Genomic DNA, 6,184 nt, shown 5'->3' on the forward strand with positions numbered 1-6,184 from the left:
GCATTATTAATTCTATAGTTGAACCAAATGGTAAGAAAAAACCGAAAGTTAAATAAAAATACAAAAAATAAGAGCAAAACTAGAATACTCTTTATAATTTTTGTAATTGTGATGAATTCTCGTATAATTTACAATTTCACTATATTTATGAGAATGATGATATTTATTGTTATTTTTGTCAACATTATATTTATTAATTATTTATAATAAGTTGTGTTTTGTTTAGATATTTAAATTTCATTAAAATATTCAGCATGTATTTAATTATAATAATTTATTGAATTAGTTTGATCATTTGTTTTGTTTGATATGCATGGTCTGCATTTGTTGTACTTGATTTGCATTTTTGTTTGATATGCGTTACCCATTCGAAGCCTTCGAAAACAAATCTGAAGTTGAATCACTCAAAGCCAAATGGAACAGCTACACTATTAAACACACATAAAAGCATATCACAGAAGAGAACAAAATCAAGACTTTTGTGCAGGTTATGTCATGCTTTGGTAACAGAAACTGTTGGGTCCTGTGAATTGAGTTCTGGGTTGGTCAGACTTTTATAATTGCACAGCTGAAACAAATCAATGAATTGAGTTAGACTTATAATTTGTGACTTTGTGAGGTTAATAGAAAGAAACTTGCAGCAACCAAAAATGAAAACAAATTCTACAGTTTTAAAGACACACTTGCATTTGTATCTCAGAAGAAACATAAGCCAAAGAAGCAAATGAGAACAATTCATACAGTTTTACTCTTTCCATTGAGGAACATCAGTTTCTTTGAGTCCAAACGATATCTAAAACCCGAAAATGAAGAAAAGAAAAATGGAAGACAAACTCAATCACTCATTCAGGCCATGATTTTGGCAGACCGGACATAAAGGCTGTCAACAACCTTCTCCATGTTGCAATGGTGTCAAGAGTAGCCGAGTAGATAGCATCCGCCTTTGGATCTTCGAATATGATGAGGCATCCAGCTCTTTGATCCAACGTGCCTGCGAATTTCTTATCAAGTATCATCTGAGAGAGTTTCTCCACATGGTCGATAGGCAACTCAATCAACTCAGCAATGTGGGCTATCTCAACTCGTGAGAAAGGCTCGATCAAATGACACAGATTCTGCTCCAGAAGCGTGTCATAGAGAGAAGAGAGATGCCTGTGGATAACTGGGTCATCCTCTATCTCCGCTTTGTAGTCATAGATAGCGTTCTCAAACAGTTTCAAAGACCTCTTTCAGTGAGCATCAGCGACTGCCTTCATGGCATCTAGATCAGGGCCAACATACTGGAGTCCAACCTTTGAGGAGATTATTCCCACAACATCATCAGCTTGGCTAACCATGATCTTGCAAAACAACATGTACTTGAAACTGAAAACCGCTCTTGAATTTCCTAGAGCATTGAAGGACTCAAAGCTTTTAAAGAAGTATTTGTATCCTGTTTTGCAGTACTTCTCTTCAGCGTTAAGAATCCCACTCTGGAAATCTATAGTCCCTTGTTGAGCCGGTAGGTAATATATAGCATTTGCAGCCGTTCTAGCTGCAGTGGGAGCAGCTTTCGCCTTGGGTAAGTTCCTCAACGAGAAGTGAAGCTTACTCTCCAACAAGTCTATGTCAACCAAAAGGAGCTTATCATCTAACCTCCTAAACTCTTTCAGCAAAGTACTCAACAGCGCCAAAGCTTCAACATACTCCTTGTTCTCCATCAAAAGCGCTGCTAACCTCGCCTCCATTCTCTGCCTGAGGAAAGTACGCTTCTCAGCGCGCGTCCATTCCACCATCTCTTTGCAGAGAGTGATCTGGAGATCAGTTGTTCAAGGTATCTTTGCCATGGCATGGATGATCCCTCTGAAGATTTTGGCGGTCTTGGCCCTGGGGATGAGTGAAAAATAAAGGTCTCATCTTGGTTAACAGTGTCCGGAGATCCTCATCTCTCTTCTCCTTAGTCAGACGTTCACAGAGGTTAGTGATCGCTTGCTCCTCGATCTGGAGATCCTCGGGAGATGAAGAAGGGTCTTCCAAGACCTCGTCCAGTATCTGAATAGCCTCCGAGCTGTTGGATTCTAGAGCCAGGGAGATCGTTTCAGTTGTAGCGGGGAATGAAACCATTACGGTTGTAAGAACTCAAACCCCTGCAACATAAGAGCCTTAGATAATTTTGAGTAATAACATGAATCACCAATGACATGTAGTTATGTAATTGCTAACTCTTTCAGTTCAATTTCTTCGATCTATTCTTTAATTCACTAATTGAATCAGGTATATCAGTACTAATCAGTATAAGATGAAAGCTTCAAACATCGTCGAGCCAACCCACCAATTTGATTAGTGAAGTAAATCGAACAAAGATAAACCCTAGAATCTATCGATAAAGGGAACCCAGATTTGATATCAAAGAAAGCCGAAACAACAAATGCATGCCAAAACCCAGAAATGATTAGATCTGATGAGCAAACCCAAAAGAACAAGTAAACAACTTGCGTAAGAGAAGAAACTCACTGATGAATCGTCGTCTCTGGGTTAAAGCCTTCAACGACGGTAGGGAAAGAGATGTCCTGAAGATATCTTTGTCTTGGTAGGGAAGATAAAGGTCTTCCATAGTTTAAAATTTAGTGAAGGGTATATATATCATTTCGATTTCTAAAATCAGGGACAGATGATTTAAAATGTTCGGTATTTCTGTTAAAAAGAGTGTGACTGAAAATAATTTTTAGTGATATTAAATGAAACTTATGTTCAGTTTCACCATTTGTTAACCAATCAAGTAAAAACTTTTTTAGCCCATTAACGCCAAAAGTAAACAAAAGTAGAGTAAACTATTACTCTTTACTCTATCATTAAACAGAGAGAAACTTTTACTCTCAATTTTGTTTTTCTCTTACCTCACTTTTTCACCTTTATTTTTCCACCACTTTACTCCAATTAATAAAAATCACACCCAAAGATCTACGGTTCTGTCAAAACGGCACACAAACGCGCACGATATGCAAACGCGAGTATTGAGATTGAAACCCATTAGCCCAGACTAAAGGCTCACTGTACAAAAAAACTATGATGCAGCCTTAACATCATTTTCATTATTGGTAAAAAATAATATAATATCTTATCATCACAATATCAATATTAATATTTCAAAATAATTCAACTAAAAATATTAAAATGTATGTGAAAGTTTCTTGGTTCAATGATTTTATTAAGGGTTCATTAATACTTATACACAAGGAAGTCTCAATTTCTATTTCCAGATAAGACAGAATTATGCAGATTAATGGAGAAAAAACTTACAAGAAACCTACAGCATGACGCATGAAGTACTGTCAAACGTAGATCACATAAGGCAGCTCATGTGATGCAATTTATAGAATTGTCTGTAATATTTCTCGTAGTTTGTAAAAACATAATTATTCAATGTTAAATAATTATTAAAATGTATTTCATTTGTTTCAAAATATATAATGTTTTAGGTCAATACAAAATTATTAAGAAAGTTCTTTTTATCTAAAAATATCAATAAATTAAAATTAAAATTTATTTAACAATTATAAAAAAGCTACAAATACTGTTGTATAGCTATGCAGTTTTTAATAAATTAAAAATTACTTTAAAATAAGAAAACATTTTACTTATTGAAACATCAAAAGTTCTGGGGAAATTTTCATTTTTACCATTTTCTTTGTACCATTATTCATGTTTACCAACACTAAAGAGATATTTTCAAAAATATCATTTTCATTAAGTGGCAAAAGACTCGTATACCTTTGTTCTTTATATATATATATATATAATAAATAATTATTTAAATAAATAAAAAAATTTTAAAAAAATTTATGTTTTCGAATTATATTTTCTCAAATTCAAACTTTTTTATAAATATTTTTTTGAAATTTTTTTCTGTTTTGATTTTCAAAATTTATTTTTGAAAATAGAATATTATTTTTGAAACTATTTTAAAAAAAAAACTTTAAGTATTTATTTATATATTTATGAGAATCTTAAATTTCACATTCCAAAAACTCTATCCCAACCCTCAACTCTACTCCACCTTTACTTCTAAGCCCTAAGTCTAGATTAGTTAGCACTAAGGTTATAAATATCTTTTAACCTTATTTAAAAATGAGAGTAAAAGTGGTTAGTGTAAACATGAAAAGTGGTACTATGAATGTGATATTTTTTTTGGTAATTTTCCAAAATTCTGTTAAACATATAGGCTTCGATTGATTAAGACACTGGTTTTAAAAATATGGCTCTAGAGAATTTGGTTGTTGAAACTTTGACTATTAGTTTAAGGTTTATTAAAATCAAATTGCTAGTTAGAATTGTAAAAGTTTTGAATAATATTTTATTTAAAGTGTATAATTGTACTATTATTGAAAATTAAATATATATGATCATAAAAGTAGTACAATATGGATCTCAAATGAACAAGAAAAAAGAGTTAATGATTAATTTTTCAATTTAAAGTTTTTAAAAAATTGTTACAAACTTAAATAAAAGATTTAGTTATGAAAGGAAAAAAACATTTATAGAATAAATAAAGGTGAATTTGTAGGATAATCATAGTAAAATAAAAAAATAAAAATATAGCCATGAATTGATAAATGTGAAAATATGATATGAAAATAGATAAACTGCTTTTTCTCCAAACGTGATTATTTGTGAATGTGTGATATTGTGCTGTACTATATTTTGCAAATGAATAATATGAAACAATCAAGTCACAACTGTTACTCATCATAAAGAAGAAAATGAGTAAAGAAGAGGGAGAAGGCGAGGAAGAAAACTAGGTGGACATAAAAGAGAAAAAAATTCAAAAAAAAAATTGTTGCTAATTTATAACAAATAAAACAATAACCTTTTTTGTAAAAAAAAATCCAAATGTATACATGATCTAATCTAAAAATACATAAACTTCAAGAAAAGGTAAAAATTTCATAAGAACAAAAAAACAAGATAATCTATTTATGATATTTTTAAAAATGTTTATCAGTTCCAACAAACGAAAAAAATATTATGGATTCTATTTTGTGGTTACCAAACTTAATCTTATAAATTAACATAAAACTGATGCAGAAATGATTAATCAAAATACATTTTTAAAGTAACAAAATTTAATAAATAAAATAATTAAACACCATACATGATGCATATTCTAATTAATAAAGCATCGAAATATTCTTAAAAGAAAAATGGCGCCACAACACCGTTTTTTTGCTTTTTAAAATTAAAGCAGATAAATATTTGTTTATTTAAAAAAAACTAAAATAAATAATTATAAAATTTGGATAAGCTCCATGATACACAATAAATTTACAAAGAAATTACGTCATCCGTTTCTAAATAAGTGTACTTTAGTCAGCTACTAGGGTAAACCCGCCCTACGGGCGGGTGGAAAAATAAATAAATAATATAAAATTATTTTAAAATATTTAATTTATCATAAATAAAATAGCAATAAGTTTTATAATATTTTCACAATAATGTAAAATTTAATTTACTATTCATTTTAGAGATTATATATTTATATAATTATTATATTTAATAATTTACTTTTTTGATATTTACTTTAGTCTATGGATTAAAATTATGGTCGATTGGGTTTAGTGGAATTCTAAATAATAAGCAGACTAAAGATATTTGCTATCTCCTTTATATGCTTGTTTCATGAAATAAACTATTTTTATTTAAAAAAAATTAATGCTTTGCAAAAGATGATAACTTATTCATTAAAATTAAACATACTTTCATGTTTATTTGTAAAGAGGTTAATTTGCAGTTTCATGTTTTATATTTCAGTTTTATTCATAATATATGAAAATAGTTAAGGTAATATTATATGTTTGTATATGTTTTCAAAATCGGAATTAAAGAGTTTTCTGATAATAAATAATAATAAAGAAATTGTCAAAAAGAGGTAATGGCATGTGAATGCACAGATGTTATCTCTGATCCTTTCACCATTAATAATTTTTTTATTTTATCTTTCAGTTTTATATTTCAGTTTTATCTTTTTGTTTTATATTTCAGTTTTATTCATAATATATGAAAATAGTTAAGGTAATATTATATGTTTGTATATGTTTTCAAAATCGGAATTAAAGAGTTTTCTGATAATAAATAATAATAAAGAAATTGTCAAAAAGAGGTAATGGCATGTGAATGCACAGATGTTATCTCTGATCCTTTCACCATT

General features: G+C 29.6%; 1 pseudogene; it reads right to left on the reverse strand.

The window, feature by feature from the left end:
- Positions 1 to 548: 548 nt before the first annotated feature.
- On the reverse strand, positions 549 to 2,564 carry LOC125576476 (annotated as a pseudogene).
- Between the last annotated feature and the right edge of the window lie 3,620 nt (positions 2,565 to 6,184).

Source organism: Brassica napus, chromosome A7 (genome assembly GCF_020379485.1).
Source record: "Brassica napus cultivar Da-Ae chromosome A7, Da-Ae, whole genome shotgun sequence".
In the NCBI taxonomy this organism is placed as follows: Eukaryota; Viridiplantae; Streptophyta; class Magnoliopsida; order Brassicales; family Brassicaceae; genus Brassica; species Brassica napus.